At 42.0% G+C, this 16,704-nt stretch overlaps 1 pseudogene; it reads left to right on the top strand.

The window, feature by feature from the left end:
• The first annotated feature begins 3,503 nt into the window (after positions 1-3,503).
• On the top strand, positions 3,504-6,353 carry LOC112078653 (uncharacterized; annotated as a pseudogene).
• The last annotated feature ends 10,351 nt before the right edge of the window (positions 6,354-16,704 follow it).

Here is a 16,704-nt window from a genome sequence, read left to right as displayed (position 1 = left end):
AAAAAGTCTGTTTAGTTGGCACGCTTCATTCAGTAATCCACCGGTTTGCCTCGTTCAAAATGCATACAAATGAATCCCAAACGTTACCAATAAACTCCTCCAAACAAGTCAAACAACGTTTCTAATCAAACCTCAGGTACCCAAATATGTAAATAAGTGATCAATTTTAAGACGGAGAATAGTATTATCATTACCGGAGAAAAATAATGAACTGCACGCTCTCATCCACGCGCGTCACAACACTACAAGCAAAATTGGAGCCACCTAGAAAAACTACAAATTCTAGCTAATTTTTAGAAAAACAAGCCTGAAACTCTTTCTAAAGACTGTTGACATCTAGTGGAAGCCCTAGGAACTGCAATTGGGAGGTATTCCTTTTATATACCCAAAGACAACCATTATAACCAGTGGTGAGCTCAAAAATAAAAAAATCTGGTTAGATTCTCCTCGGGCTTTCACCTGCCATATCAGTTCTGTAATACTCACAGACATTATTTTAACAGTTTTAGAAACTTCTGAGTGTTTTCTATCCAATACTACCAATTATATGCATATCCTAGCTTCTGGGCCTGAGTAACAGGCTGTTTACTTTGGGCACCTCAGTCAGCCAAACTTCCGAATACTGCCCCCTAGCCCTAAGAAGCTAACAGGCCTGATGCAGGCAGCACTAGAGAGGTGAGAGAGAGAGAGAGAAAGAGAGAGAGAGAGAACGCGCGTTTGTGTAAGTGTGTTTGTGTGCTTGTGTGTCTTTCTTCACCTAATGATTCTCCTCACTGCCCAACATGTTGATGATGAGGAGGGTGGTGAGGATGAAGAAAGTAGAACTTCTACCCAGAATGCATTGGACCCTCAGCCCGTGTCCAACGCTGACCCAGAATGAATTGCTCATGACCCCACCCCCTACCAATCAAAACAAATTTCAAATCAAATGTATTTATATAGCCCTTCTTACATCAGCTGATATCTCAAAGTGCTGTACAGAAACCCAGCCTAAAACCCCAAACAGCAAGCAATGCAGGTGTAGAATCACGGTCCTAATCAGCCTATCAGGCGCTGGACCAAAAAGCATTTGCTGTCTACGAGAGCCTCGACGATGTCACAGCTACTGACTCTGAATAGACTCTGTAGAACTAATTAAAGTCTATTATGTAATTAAGTTCTAATATGTAATTCTATATTCTGTAGTCTGAAGAGAAGAGTTCATCTGATCGTCTGGTTGTGACAGTGTTCTTGTTAGCTTGGGTCCAACTGAAATGAATTGAATTCCATTTCAATAGAGACAATGAATAACAATTCAATTTATCATTGATGACCATCATTTTCCATGTGGAATTCTCAATCCATGAATGGAATTTCACTTCACTTCCTGAATTGACTGAGTTGAAACATGTAGTTTATGAGACTGTAACCTCGTCCCCCAGGATCAATAGAGAGAGAGACGACTGGTGGTGGAGATTATAGTAGATTTATTCATCAGTACTGATAACAGTCTGTAGGGGGCGATGTGGAGGTCGTTCTGTTGGTTTACTGAGATCTCAGTAGCTTGTCTGTTATGTGGTGACATCATTCATTAAGGTGGAGTTGGGTTGTAGAGGAGGGATGTTTCTTCTGTTCAGAAACTCATCTGTTGAGTTGATCATTTACAAAGACTGTATTTGGATCAATGACATGTCAGAAAAAAGGTTATAAAATATAATGATGTGTACTTTAACTATAATGTCATCATCTCAACAATGTGTTCCTCCTCTGCTGAAACAAACATGGTAACTTTAGAACAGAGAAATTGACAGTTTTAACACTTTTACCACAGCTAGCTGAGTTGTCTGGTGGTTTAGAAGTCTAACCTCCGGCCGGTTTGAACCAGTTTCACTCTGCAACATACAGGCCTGCAGACACTGAGGTCACTACAGAGAAATCACCAGGATGTGTAGGATAATGCCCAGCCCCCTCCACCACCACCATCACTATACTCATCTCCTTGACATGCAGAGAGAAAGAGAGTGTTCATGATTGTTTATTTCACTTTTGTTTATTATCTACTTCACTTGCTTAGGCAATGTTAACCTATGTTTCCCATGCCAATAAAGCCCTTAAATTGAAATTGAGCGAGAGCGAGACAGAGACAGAAAGACTCTCTGCTTTGGCAATGTAAGCATGTTTCCCATGCCAATAAACCCCTTTGAATTTAATTTTATTTAATGACAGACAGAGACAAAAAGACAGAGACAAAAAGACAGAGAAAGAGAACTAGATGAAGAGAGAAAGAGAGGTAGAGGAGAGGGGTGGAGTGTCAGATGAGGGAGGAGCTTTCATTTAAGGAAGACAGAGAGTTTCAGAAACACCCTGCTGTCAAACTAGTAGCTGACAGAGACTCTGTTGTGGACCTGAACTAGCTGGTAGTAAAGTAACTTTAACAGTATAGTAACTGTGGTAGTAAAGTAACTTTAACAGTATAGTAACTGGGGTGGTAAAGTAACTTTAACAGTATAGTAACTGAGGTAGTAAAGTAACTTTAACAGTATAGTAACTGTGGTAGTAAAGTAACTTTAACAGTATAGTAACCGAGGAGTAACTGTCCAGAATGAAGATACTCCACGTTGTCTCCTGCTGTCTCCTCTCAGGTCTGTCTGTCTGTCTGTCTGTCTATCAGGTTCTATAATACTGTCTGGATCATATAGTACATAAGGAAGAAGATATGTATTTGTCTATAAGGAGCCAGAACGTTTTACAGTTCTGAGTTAGTTTTCCACATGTACCTTATGATAATGCACTGCACTTAAAATGTTTGATATGTTGGTATTTTACCTGTGTTTGTGCAGGGTTAACGTCAGGTTTGAGCAGGGTTAAAGTACGATTTGAGCAGGGTTAAAGTCAGGTTTGAGCAGGGTTAAAGTAAGATTTGAGCAGGGTTAAAGTACGATTTGAGCAGGGTTAAGTAAACGATTTGAGCCAGGGTAAAGTAGATTTGAGCAGGGTTAAAGTTAGATTTGACAGGTTAAAGTTAGAAGTTTGAAGCAGGGTTAAAGTAGATTTGAGCAGGGTTAAAGTAAGATTTGATTCAGGGTTAAAGTTAGATTTGAATAGGGTTAAAGTTAATTTGAGCGGGTTAAAGTTATATTTGAGCAGGGTTAAAGTTAGATTTGAGCAGGGTTAAAGTAGATTTTGAGCAGGGTTAAAGTTAGATTTGAGCAGGGTTAAAGTTAGATTTGAGCAGGGTTAAAGAGTTTGAGCAGGGTTACAGTAAAGATTTGAGCAGGGTTAAAGTTAGATTTGAGCAGGGTTAAAGTTAGATTTGAGCAGGGTTAAAGTATATCTCACAGGCCATAGTTGTGCTGTACTGTGTGTTTCTGTTTGACAGCTCTGTGTGTTGTGGAGTCAGCTGTCATTAATGTGAGGATGGTAGGAGGACAAGTCCATCTGCTCTTCACTGGGCAGGAAAAAAAATATTTCTGCAAGAATGTTCATGAAGATCGTCTTGTTCAAAACTGAGAGCAACAGCATTAATGAAGAAACAGAGATACACAAGAAGACTAAGAAATGGAGTCTTCTATGTGACCATCAAGGACCTGAGAAGCAGACTCTGGACCTACTGGTGTGGAGTGGAGAGATATGGCCCAGACACATACCAAGAGGTGCATCTCACAGTTACAGATGGTAAGTGAACACAATCACATTTTCCTTTTCAAATTCAGAGCTTGTTGTTTTTTTATGGGCTTCATGTAATTTCCAGTGAGAGAAAAGCCAGATGGTGACTGTGTTTGTGGATACCTGTTCTTCATCTTTCAACACAGTACTACTTCTAAGGCCTCAGCGGTCACTCCAGACCCATCCAAACCTCTCTGCAACATCCCCAAAACATCTAACACAACCTTTCTGCCATCCGGAGACATCAGTGGTCACTCTTCATCAAGAGCAGGTATGATGAATCTCTCATCTCAGACATTACACTAATATGTTGTGAAATGATGAATCTCTCATCTCAGACATTACAACTAATTGTTGTGATATGATGAATCTCTCACCTCAGACATTACAACAAATATGTTGTGAAATGATGAATCCTCAACTCAGACATTACAACTAATATGTTGTGAAATGATGAATCTCATCTCAAGACATTACAACTAATATGTGTGATATGATGAATCTCTCATCTCAGACATACACTAATATGTTGTGAAATGATGAATCTCTCATCTCAGACATTACAACTAATACGTTGTGATATGAAATGCTTGTACGTTGGAGAAATCAATTGTATCTGTTCAAGCATTGGAAAATCTCTCTCTCTCCTCTCTCTCACCCCCCCCTCTCTCTCTCTCTCCTCTCTCTCAATTTTATTTATCTCTCTCTCTATCTCCCCCTCACTCTAGATTATCCTCCATTGGATTCTCTCCGGTGCAGGACAGATCCCGGTGCAGGACAGAGTGCTGGTAAGTTTCATGTCTACTGATTTCAGTGGTGGCAGAATGTCTCAGAAGTGAGAAGTGACGCGTAGCACCAAGATTTAGCCAACAGCTAATTTACATCGTCCACAAAGGATAGTAAAACCAAACACACACACACACACAATACACACACACACGCACACAACACACACACACGCACACACGCACGCACAACACACACACGCCACACACACAAACACACACACAAATACACACACCAGTGGTTGAATGGGGAACATGTTGTCCAGGTTGCAACAGTAACCAAGGGGGCGGGGCTTAGCCAAGGGTTAATAACTTAGTGTTCTGTCCACAAGAGATTAGTCCCTCTACAATCCATAACCAACCACACATGTCTGGTACGGAGTGTCCAAGTCTTCTGACAACTGTTTTCATATACCTGTATTGACTAGTCTGGTGCTCTGTTGTAATGGACAATGTTCTCTGGTGTTGTTCTGGGTGTTCTAGGTGATGTTCTCTGGTGTTGTTCTGGTGTTCTAGGTGATGTGATGTTCTCTGGTGTTGGTCCTGGGTGTTCTAGGTGATGTGATGTTCTCTGGTGTTGTTCTGGGTGTTGGGTTCTAACTACTGCTGGGTCTGCTGCTGTTCATGTTCTTTAGACAGAGGAGAGACAGAGACAGGAGACCAACAGGTACACTAGTTATCAAACACAATCATTATTAAAAACTATAAAGAATGTCAAAAAATAAATAATTGATTTTAAATAAAAAACATTTTATGAAAATAAATTAAATAATAAAAATAATAAAAAATCATCTTGTTTGTTTCCTCTTCAGCAGCCAAACGCTCTGCCAGACTGTTGGTGTCTGACCCATGACAACCAACCAGGATCCAGACACAGGAACCATCACCAACCCCATCTATGCCACAGAAACCAATCATAATCCAGATACAGCCTGTGATATCACCACCATCTATGCCAAGGCAACCAATCCTCGTCCAGATGACATCGACTCCACATTGGAGGTGGAGAGGCTCCAGACATGTGACGTATGCTACTGTCAACTTCCCCTGAGATCCAGCCTGTCTCCACTATCTACTGTCAACTCCCCAGAGATCCAGCCTGTCTCCACTACGCTACTGTCAACTTCCCAGAGATCCAGCCTGTCTCCACTATGCTACTGTCAACTTCCCCTGATATCAAGCCTGTCTCACTATGTACTGTCAACTTCCCAGAGATCCAGCCTGTCTCCACTAGCTACTGTCAACTTCCCCGAAGATCCAGCTGTCTCCACTATGTACTGTCAACTTCCCCAGAGATCCAGCTGTCTCCACTATGCTACTGTCAACTTCCCAGAGATCCAGCCTGTCTCCACTAGCCTGTTCAACTTCCCCAGAGATCCAGCCTGTCTCCACTATGCTACTGTCAACTTCCCCAGAGATCCAGCCTGTCTCCACTATGCTACTGTCAACTTCCCCAGAGATCCAGCCTGTCTCCACTGCTACTGTCAACTTCCCAGAGATCCAGCCTGTCTCCACTAGCTACTGTCAACTTCCCCAGAGATCCAGCCTGTCTCCACTATGCTACTGTCAACTTCCCCAGAGATCCAGCCTGTCTCCACTACGCTACTGTCAACTTCCCCAGAGATCCAGCCTGTCTCCACTACGCTACTGTCAACTTCCCAGAGATCCAGCCTGTCTCCACTATGCTCTGTCAACTTCCCCAGAGATCCAGCCTGTCTCCACTAGCTACTGTCAACTTCCCAGAGATCCAGCCTGTCTCCACTACGCTACTGTCAACTTCCCCAGAGATCCAGCTGCTCCCACTACGCTACTGTCAATTTCCCCAGAGATCCAGCCTGTCTCCACTACGCTAACTGTCAACTTCCCCTGAGATCCAGCCTGTCTCCACTATGCTACTGTCAACTTCCCCAGAGATCCAGCCTGTCTCCACTATGCTACTGTCAACTTCCCCGAGATCAGCCTGTCCCACTACGCTACTGTCAACTTCCCCAGAGATCCAGCCTGTCTCCACTACGCTACTGTCACACTTCCCCAGAGATCCGCCTGTCTCCACTACGCTACTGTCAACTTCCCAGAGATCCAGCCTGTCTCCACTACGCTACTGTCAACTTCCCCAGAGATCCAGCTGTCTCCACTACGCTACTGTCAACTTCCCCAGAGATCCAGCCTGTCTCCCACTACGCTACTGCAACTTCCCCAGAGATCCAGCCTGTCTCCACTACGCTACTGTCAACTTCCCAGAGATCCAGCCTGTCTCCACTACCTACTGTCAATTCCCCAGAGATCCAGCCTGTCTCCACTACGCTACTGTCAACATCCCCTGAGATCCAGCCTGTCTCCACTACGCTACTGTCAATTTCCCCAGAGATCCAGCCTGTCTCCACTACGCTACTGTCAACTTCCCCTGAGATCCAGCCTGTCTCCACTAGCTACTGTCAACTTCCCAGAGTTCCAGCCTGTCTCCACTATGCTACTGTCACTGATCTGTATGGCAACAGCATGAATTCAATGTCTTCATGTTGTCATTTAGTCATTCATTTGTGTTTTTAATTCATTCATTTATTTGATCAATAATTTGTTAATTTCTTCATATATTCATTTAATTATTCATTAATTTGTTCGTTCATTCCATTCCATTATATTTTATTCAACATTTTCATCTTTCATTTTTTTCTATATTCATTATTATTGTTTGCTCGTTCATTCATCATTCGTTAGTTGCAATCATCTGTTTCATCATTATCATTACATCATTATCTGTTTGTTTGTCGGTCGTTACGTCTGTAGCGTCCGTTCATTCATTCATTCATTCAATTAACTCATATTCTCTACTGTGAATGTAAAACTGGCTTGAACAAACAGAGACAGTTTGTAGCTTTTTAGGAACCTTTGATTATTCAGTGTATTTTACTCCCACTTGATGGGAAATGAGACTATGTGTATTTACAATAAAGCACCATAATATTTCTATGTGTTTGATACGTTCCATTCTAGACATTACTAAAGTATCCTCCCCTCACCAGCCTCCACTGATGCTGTCAGTAACTCAGTACCTGTCACTCTGTACCTGTCTCATCAACATGTACCACTGTCACTAGACACACAGAGCTGAGATTGAGGATAGATGGAGGGAGAGAGAGCTGGAGGGAGAGAGAGATGGAGGGAGACTGCCCTGTGGAGAATAACTCTGTTTCTCTCCTCTGTAGACAGTCCTCCAGTGGCAGAATAACTCTGTTTCTCTCCTCTGTAGACAGTCTCCAGTGGTAGAATAACTTTGTTTCTCTCTCTGTAGACAGTCTCCAGTGGCAGAATAACTCTGTTTCTCTCCTCTGTAGACAGTCTCCAGTGGCAGAATAACTCTGTTTCTCTCCTCTGTAGACAGTCTCCAGTGGTAGAATAACTCTGTTTCTCTCCTCTGTAGACAGTCTCCAGTGGCAGAATAACTCTGTTTCTCTCCTCTGTAAACAGTCTCCAGTGGCAGAATAACTCTGTTTCTCTCCTCTGTAGACAGTCTCCAGTGGTAGAAATAACTCTGTTTCTCTCCTCTGTAGACAGTCTCCAGTGGTAGAATAACTCTGTTCTCTCCCTCTGTAGACAGTCTCCAGTGGTAGAATAACTCTGTTTCTCTCCTCTGTAGACAGTCTCCAGTGGTAGAATAACTCTGTTTCTCTCCTCTGTAGACAGTCTCCAGTGGCAGAATAACTCTGTTTCTCTCCTCTGTAGACAGCCACCAGTTGCATGAGAGTGTACGTATGTGGTTCTGTGCTCTGATCCAAAGAGGCCCTCTGTCTCTCTTTCTCTCACCTCCCTCTCTCTCTCTCTTCTACTGTGTGATGTAGGAACATAGATGTGATTGGTTAAGGAGGAAGAGGGAGGGGCTGTCAGAAATAACATGTGGTAGGAGGGTTTGAAAGTGAGAGAGAGAGAGATGCAGAAATAGGGAAGTACATAGTTGTACGAGCGCAAAGAGTGAGTAGAGAGAGGGAGGGGCAGAGAGGGAGAGAGAGATACATGAAGTACATTTTTGTATTAGTAGAGAAGAGAACAGAGAGAGTTGTAACTTGGACACACAGAATTAGATCAGGACCATAGACACCTGGACCAACCTGGAGAGAACACAGCATTATATCAGGACCTATAGACACCTGGACCAACCTGGAGAGAACACAACATTATATCAGGACCTATAGACACCTGACCAACCGTGAGAGAACACAGCATTATATCAGGACCTATAGACACCTGGACCAACCTGGAGAGAACACAGCATTATATCAGGACCTATAGACACCTGGACCAACCTGGAGAGAACACAGCATTATATCAGGACTATAGACACTGGACCAACCTGAGAGAACACAGCATTATATCAGGACCTATAGACACCTGGACCAACCTGGAGAGAACACAGCATTATATCAGGACCTATAGACACCTGGACCAACCTGGAACACAACAAAGATGAGGATCCTGCTGATAGTCATCCTCCTCTCCTTCATGACAGGTAATAAGCTTGTTATAACTCTCTATAACAATGTAATAACATCCAGTAGTCTTCATTATAAATGCTGCTACTACAGATAAGGAAACACTACTGGTGTGTGTGTGTGTTGGTGTGTGTGTGTGTGTGTGTGTGTGTGTGTGTGTGTGTGTGTGGTGTGTGTGTGTGTGTGTGTGTGTGTGGTGTGTGTGTGGTGTGTGTGTGTGGTGTGTTGTGTGTGTGTGTGTGTGTGTTGTGTGTGTGTGTGTGGGTGTGTGTGGTGGTGGTGTGTGTGTTGTTGTGCGTGTGTGTGTGTGTGTGTGAGATTTGAGGATGCCACTGGTGTAGGAATCCTAACCGTAATATGACCTCTGCTCACCAGACAACTGCAAAAGCTGTGTCGTTTCTCTGGTGTCTGACAACAGAAGAGGAGAGAATTCCCTCCACAGTGACCATCAGGGACCTGACTGAAGATGATACTGGGACCTACTGGTGTGGAGTAGAAACCAGCAGGACAGAACAACGTTACATTACACTGATCACACAGGTGAAGCTGGATGTTATAAGTGAGTATAAACTTCTTCTTTCTCTTTAACATGTGAACATAAACACACAAGTTACACTCATATCTATTTGATAAAAGTAGTTTAATGGAAATGACAATTGCATGACATTTTTAATGGCATTCACATGTTTAATGTGTTTGATTCCGTTCAATCCATTCCTTCCATTGTGATTAGCCCGTCCTCCTATATCTCTGTTCACCAGCCTCCTCTGCTCCCCATGCTGTACACCTGCATTAACTATGTTATATACTGTCTGACCATGTAAATAGCATATAGCATTCTATTATATCAGTCTATTAGTTATAACTACAGTATGTTAGTCATTGTGTTAGTGGAGGCTGYGTGTTTGTAGTGGAACACAGTAACTTCCTGTGTAATAACTGTGTGTTTGTAGTGGTGTGAAAAGACACTGGACCAGAACACTGTAACTTCCTCTGTAATGTCTGTGTGTTTCTATATCTGTCTCAGTATCAATAAGCAGTCATGTGTTCAAGATATAAAACCCCAAGTTTCAGTATGAATGTCATCATGAGAGAGAGAGAGAGAGAGAGAGAGAGAGAGAGAGAGAGAGAGAAAGAGAGAGAGAGAGAGATATGGTGAGGTTTAATAACTCTACCTCCATGTACATATTACCACAAATACCTCGACATCCATGCTCCCACACGTTGACTCTGTACCGGTACCCCCTGTATATAGACTCCACATTGACTCTGTACCGGTACCCCCTGTATATAGTAGACCCACATTGACTCTGTTCTGGTACCTCCTGTTATAGCCCACAAATTTGAAAAAAAAAAAAATCCCCCTTGTAAACCGGGTTTTACCCTTTGTATATAGTCTCCACATTGACTCTGTACCGGTACCCCTTATTAGCCTCCCACATTGACTCTGTACGGTCCGCTGTATCATAGCCTCCACATTGACTCTGTAGGTACCCCTGTATATAGTCTCACATTGACTGCGCTGTAACGGTACCTCCTGTTATAGTGCTCGTCCACATTGACTCTGTACCGTAACGTCCTGATATAGTTCTCCACAGTTGACCTGTAATCGGTACCTCCTGTATATACCTCCACATTGACTGCTGTACCTCTCCTGTATATCGTTTCCACATTGACTCCTGTACCGGACTCTGTTATAGCCCACATTGACTCTGTCCCGGTCTTTCGTATATAGCCTCCCACAAAAATGCTCTGTACTGGTATTCACTACAATACACGCCACACTCTGATCGTACCGCGGTACTACTTGTATATAGCTCCACTGACTGTACGTACCGCGCTGTATATATCCCCAATTGGAGTTGTAGCGGTCTCGCCTTATTAGTCTTCAATTGATTGTACCGGTCCGTCTGCCCCTGTTATATAGCCCCCATTGACTCTTGTACGGTACTTCCTGTATTAGTCCAATTTGACTCTGTCCGTACTTCTGTATATAGCCTCACTTGATCTACTGGTTCTGTAAAGTCTCCACATTGATCTGTACCTGGTACTCCTGTATATATGTCCACATTGACTCTGTACGGTCTCCTGTATAAGCCTCCACATTGACTTGTACTGGTACCTCCTGTAGATAGGCCTCATTGACTCTGTTACGCGGACTCTTGTATATAGCCTCTCACTTGACTCTGTACCGGATTCCTGTATATGTCAATTGATCGTACGGTACCCATTCACCTTGTATTGTTCACTTGACTCGGTACCGGTACTCCGTGTATAGTCCTCCACAGTTTGACTCTGTCCCGGCCCTCCGTACTAGTCTCCAATTGATCTGTACCGGTACCTGTATATAGTTCCACATTGCTCTGTAACGTACCCGCGCTTCGTTCTGTATATAGCCTCCGCATTTATCTGTACTGTACTGTTTCTGTATATAGTCTCCACATTGACTCTGTACCGGTACCCCTTGTTTATAGCTCACTTGATGTTGTACGTACCTCCTGTAATGGAGCTCTCCAATTGACTCTGTACGGTACCCTCCTGTAATATGCCTCCACATTGACTCTGTACTGGTACTGTCTGTATATGCTCCGATTGATCTGTCTGGTATTGTAATATAGCCTCCGACATTTGGACTCTGTACGGTAGCTTGTATATAGTTCACATTGACCTGTACTGGTACGTCCTGTATATTAGCCTCACATTGCTCTGTTACCGTACTTCCGTATAATGTCTCAGCATTTGACTCTGTATCGGTACTCCTTGTATATATCTCAATTGACTATACCGTACCCTGTATATAGGCCCCACATTGAATTCTGTCCGGTACTCCCTGTATGAAGTGTCTCACATTGATCTGTCTGGTACTCCTGTATTAGCCGCTATTGTTATTTTAACGAGGTCTTTCATTATTTGTTATTTTTATCTCTTTCTTTGTTTAGGTATTTTTAAAATGCATTGTTGGGTTAAGGGGCTTGTTAAGTAAGATTTAGTGAAAGGTCTCCAGTTGTATTCGCGGCATGTTGAATAGCATTTGATGTTGATTGATAAAGGAGAACTAACGACAACAGGAAGATAACTGGTCTTTACATCTGTCTGTTCCTTAGAGAGGGAAGTTAACATAATATGTATATGCACATCTCTCTCTAATATCTCTGTTTCTCTGCTATGTCCTTCCTGCATGTAATCTATCTCTCTTAAACATCTTGTTTCTTCTATTAACTCCTCCCTCCTCCTCCCCTCCTCACTCCTCTCCCTCCCTCCCTCCCTCCCTCCTCCCCCGTCCCTCTCTCTCCCCCTCCCTCCACGACTCTCTACCCTCCATCCTCTCTCCTCCTCATCTCTCCCTCTCATCACCTTGCTTAAGATTTATTCAGTGGCTCAACCATATCACTACTAAACAACATCTACAGCAACTTCAGCCCAACCACCAAACTTCGTCTCACCATCATCAATCATCATCATCAGTCATTCCATCTTATTCGAACGGATCAAGGTAGAATAAACTTTTTACAAATTTCAAAGTAATGGAAGTCTCTCACTTTGGTTGTGTTGACATGTTTAGGTTAGGGGTTAGTGTTAAGGTTTGGAACTGTTAATGTGTGTTATGAATGAGGGTAGTTAGTGTTATGTAAAGTGTCTGGATCGTTAGTGTAGATATTGGTTAGTTGGTTATATGAGTAGATGTCTTAGTAAGTGTTTGAGTAGGTATGTTAACATGTGTATGTAGTGTTGGCTATGAGGTAGGTGGGTAGAATGAAGGTAGGTTAGTGTTAGTTGAGGTATTAGTGTAGGTGTAGGTGTTATGTAGGTAGTATGTATATAGAGGGTTATGGTTAGTGTGCTTGAGGTAGGTTTACATGTTGTATTAGTGTTATGGATATGAGGGTAGGTTAGTGGTTATGATATGAGAGTAGGTTAGTGTTATGGATATGAGGGTAGGCTTAGTGTTAGAGCCATGTCTGTAATGTAGTTTAATGAATTGAGGGGTAGGTTTTAGTGTATGATTTGAGGGTAGGTTAGTGTTAATGAAGAGGGGTTAGGTTAGATAATGGAGTAGATTGAGTGGTAGATCTGTATATGTTATGATAGCAGGGTAGGTTAGTGTTAGACATGTTCTGTATGTAGTGTTGATGAATCTGAGGGGTAGGTTAGTGTTATGCATATGAGGGTAGGTTAGTGTTATGATATGAGGGTAGGTTGTGTTATGAATGAGGTAGGTTAGTGGGATCGAACATGTTGTCATGTGTGTATGATATGAGGGTAGGTAGTGGTAGACAGTGTCTGATGTAGTGTTATAATATGAGGGGTAGGTTAGTTGTTATGATATGAGGGGCTTTTGGTAGTGTTGTATGTAGTGATGCATATGAGGGAGTTATGGTAGCTGTTTATGTATTATGAATGCGGTAGGTTATGTCGTTAGAGATGTCTGTATTAGTGTTTATTGATATGTGAGGGTAGGTAGTGTAGACATGTCTGTTAGTAGTGTTTTGGGTAGTAGTGTATGATATGAGGGTAGGTTAGTGTTATGATATGAGGTAGGTTTAGTGGTAGCTGTTCTGTTGTAGGTTATGATATGAGGGGTAGGTTAATTGGTAGACATGTTGTATGTTAGTGTTCATGTATAGGTGGTAGTGATGATATGGGTAGTTAGTGGTAGAATGTCGTTATGTAGTGTTTGATATGAGGTAGGTTAGTGTTAGAGCATGTTTATGAGTGTTATGAATGAGGGGTAGGTAGTTTAGACATGTTGTTGATGTGATATGAGGTAGGTTTGTGTATGTATGACGGGTTGTTTAGAAGGGGGCTAGTGTTTAGATGAGTAGGTTGTTAGACATTTGTATGGTAATGGTAGGACATGTAAGTGTATTTTTATGAGGGCGTAGGTAGTGGTTATGATATGCTTATGTTGTGTAGACATGTATGTGGTGTTATGATATGAGGGAAGGTTAGCTGGAGCTGTCGATGAGTTATGACGGGTAGGTTTAGTGGTACATGTCTTCAAGTTTCATGATTGGGGAATGGTACATGTCTGTATGTGTTATGAATAGGTAGTTAGGTAGAGTCTATGTGTTTTATAATGAGGGTAGTTAGGACGATTGAGGAAGGTAGGGTGACATGTCGAGTGTGTTATGATATGATGGGTAGGTAGTATTATGGTATGAGGGTAGGTTATGTAACGTTGATGAGTGTATGTAGAGGGTAAGGTTAGTGTTAATGATTGGAGGGTAGGTTAGTGGTAGACATGTTGTATGTGTGTTAGATATGAGGGTAGGTTGTGTGATTGTATGAGTGTATGAGTTTGCGGGTAGGTTTAGTGTTATGACTATGAGGGAGGTTAGTGGTAGACTGTCTGTTGTAGTGTTAATGATATGAGTAAGAAGTGGAGACCATGTCTGTATGTAGTGTTATGGAGGTATAGTATGTGGGTAGGTTAGCTGGTTAGCATGTCTGTTATGTAGTGTTATGAGTATGAGGGTAGGTTAGTGTTCATGATATAGGGTAGGTAGTTATGAGTGTAGTGGTGATACATGAGGTGTCTTAGTTTATGAATATGGTGTTTCTGATATGGTAGGGGTATGAATGGGTGGTTCGGATGTGGGGTATAGTTAATGCTATTGTATGTAGTGTTATGATATTAGGGTAGGTTCGTGTTAGGACATGTCTATGTAGGTTATGAGTGAGGGTATTAGTTAGCATGTAGTGTATGTATGAATGACGGGTAAGTTCGTGTCAGACATGTCTGTATGTAGTGTTTAGATATGAGGGTAGGTTAGTGTTATGATATTGAGGGTAGGTTTTTTAGCTGGTTGACAATGTGTGTTAGATAGAAGTAGTTAGTTATGATATGAGGTAGGTTAGTGGTTATGAATGAGGGTAGCGTTGTGGTAACATTGTCTTCGTAGTGATGATAGGTAGGTTATGTATGATTGAGGTAGGAGTGTAGATGGTGTGGTGTGTGGTTATGATATGAGGGTGTTCAGGTGTATGTAGGTAGGTATGTTATGATTGAGGGTAAGGTTAGTGGTTAGACATGTCTGTATGTAGTGTTTATGATTGAGGGTAGGTTAGTGGGTAGACTGCTTGTATGTAGTGTTATGATTATGGGGTAGTAGTGTTTATAGGGTAGTAATTATGATATGAGGGTAGGTTAGTGTATGATGGTAGTTTGTCTTTGTAATGTAGTGTTATGATATAGTAGTTAGGAGCAGTGATGTGTGTGTATGAGTAGTAGTGAGGAGACATCTAGTTGTGTAATGTAGGGTAGTTATGTGTAAATGTCTGGTAGGTTTAGGTGAGGTAGGTTTATGGGTATTGTATGATTGAGGTAGGTTAGTGTTATGATATGAGGAAGAGGGTAGACTGCTTATTAGTGTTTGATATGAGGGCTAGGTTGGTGTTATGATAATGAGGGTAGGTTAGTGTTATGATATGAGGGTAGGATGTTAATGTTGTTGTAGGTTATGCAGTAGGTGGTATGTAGCATGTCTTGTATTGGTATATATGAGGGTGAGTTAGTTGTTTATGGTAGTTAGTGTTATATCGGTGGTTAGTGTTAGATAGAGGTTTATGTATAATTTGGAAGGAGGTAGGTTAGAATGAGGTAGTTAGGGTACATGTCTGTAATGTAGTGTTTATATGAGGGTTAAGGTTAGTGTAGTACAGTAGGTTAGTGGATCTGTAGTAGTTTATGATATAGGTAGGTTATGTGTTATGATATGAGGGTAGTTGTGTAGACATGTCTGATATGTAGTGTACTGATTGAGGGTCGGTTAGGTGTTATGATATGAGGGGTAGTTAGTGTGTTATGAACTGAGGGTAGGTTATGGTAGCATGTCTGATGTNAAACCAAGATTCAACTTACCAAGCCCTGAACCCCAACACTGCAAACCCTGTTTAAGTACCAAACCCTGAACCCCAACGCTGCAAACCAAGATTCAACTTACCAAACCCTGAACCCCAACACTGCAAACCAAGATTCAACTTACCAAACATTGAACCCCAACACCGCAAACCATGATTCAACTTACCAAACACTGAAACCTGGAACTGCAAATCAAGATTCAACTTACCAAACCCTGAACCCCAAGACTGCAAACCCTGGTTAAGTACCAAACCCTGGAACTGCAAACAAAGACTGGATTTAGGGACTAATTTGCAGCGTTTGAAGTGGTTCTATTGCCTCCAATAGGCAGACTTTGTTTCCCCTTGCGCCTGTGAACCCCCCATCCAAAAGTTCAAAGTCTGCCACCTGCTTTAATATAGGTGTCAAGCACTTTCTTTTACCAAATAAAAAGGAACCAAACATTGCTACTTTTTACCGTCCAATATCACTGGTGAACATGTATATGAAATGTAGACTCAGAGAAATGACGTTGCCACGAGCAACACCAAAGATATTGTGATGAGCAAGATGGTAGACTTCGCTCTCACACAGGTACATGCACATGTGCACAGGTTTGCTTCATGCTGTTACAGCGTGGTATGTATGGGACCAAAAGAGCAGAGAAGTCTACCCTCGCGTTTCAACGTCTTAGTTGTTGCGGAAATTGACAGACTGTGCTGTTTACTTTGTGCATCTACGTCATATCACTGAGTCTACTTAATATACTCACTTACTAAATGCTAGCAAGTACATTGTAAAATCTTTTTGAAAATTCCTGCAGCCAAACACTTCACTATTTGTTAAGGTAACTTAAAGGTAATTAAAGGTTATTTTTGTACAGTGTAATTTGGAGTCTTTTCTCCCAACCGTGATATCAGACAATCTGTTGAATTAATTAATAATG

The sequence above is a fragment of the Salvelinus sp. IW2-2015 genome, unplaced genomic scaffold (assembly GCF_002910315.2).
Source record: "Salvelinus sp. IW2-2015 unplaced genomic scaffold, ASM291031v2 Un_scaffold6021, whole genome shotgun sequence".
Taxonomy (NCBI): domain Eukaryota; kingdom Metazoa; phylum Chordata; class Actinopteri; order Salmoniformes; family Salmonidae; genus Salvelinus; species Salvelinus sp. IW2-2015.
This window is presented reverse-complemented; position numbering and strand designations above follow the sequence as displayed.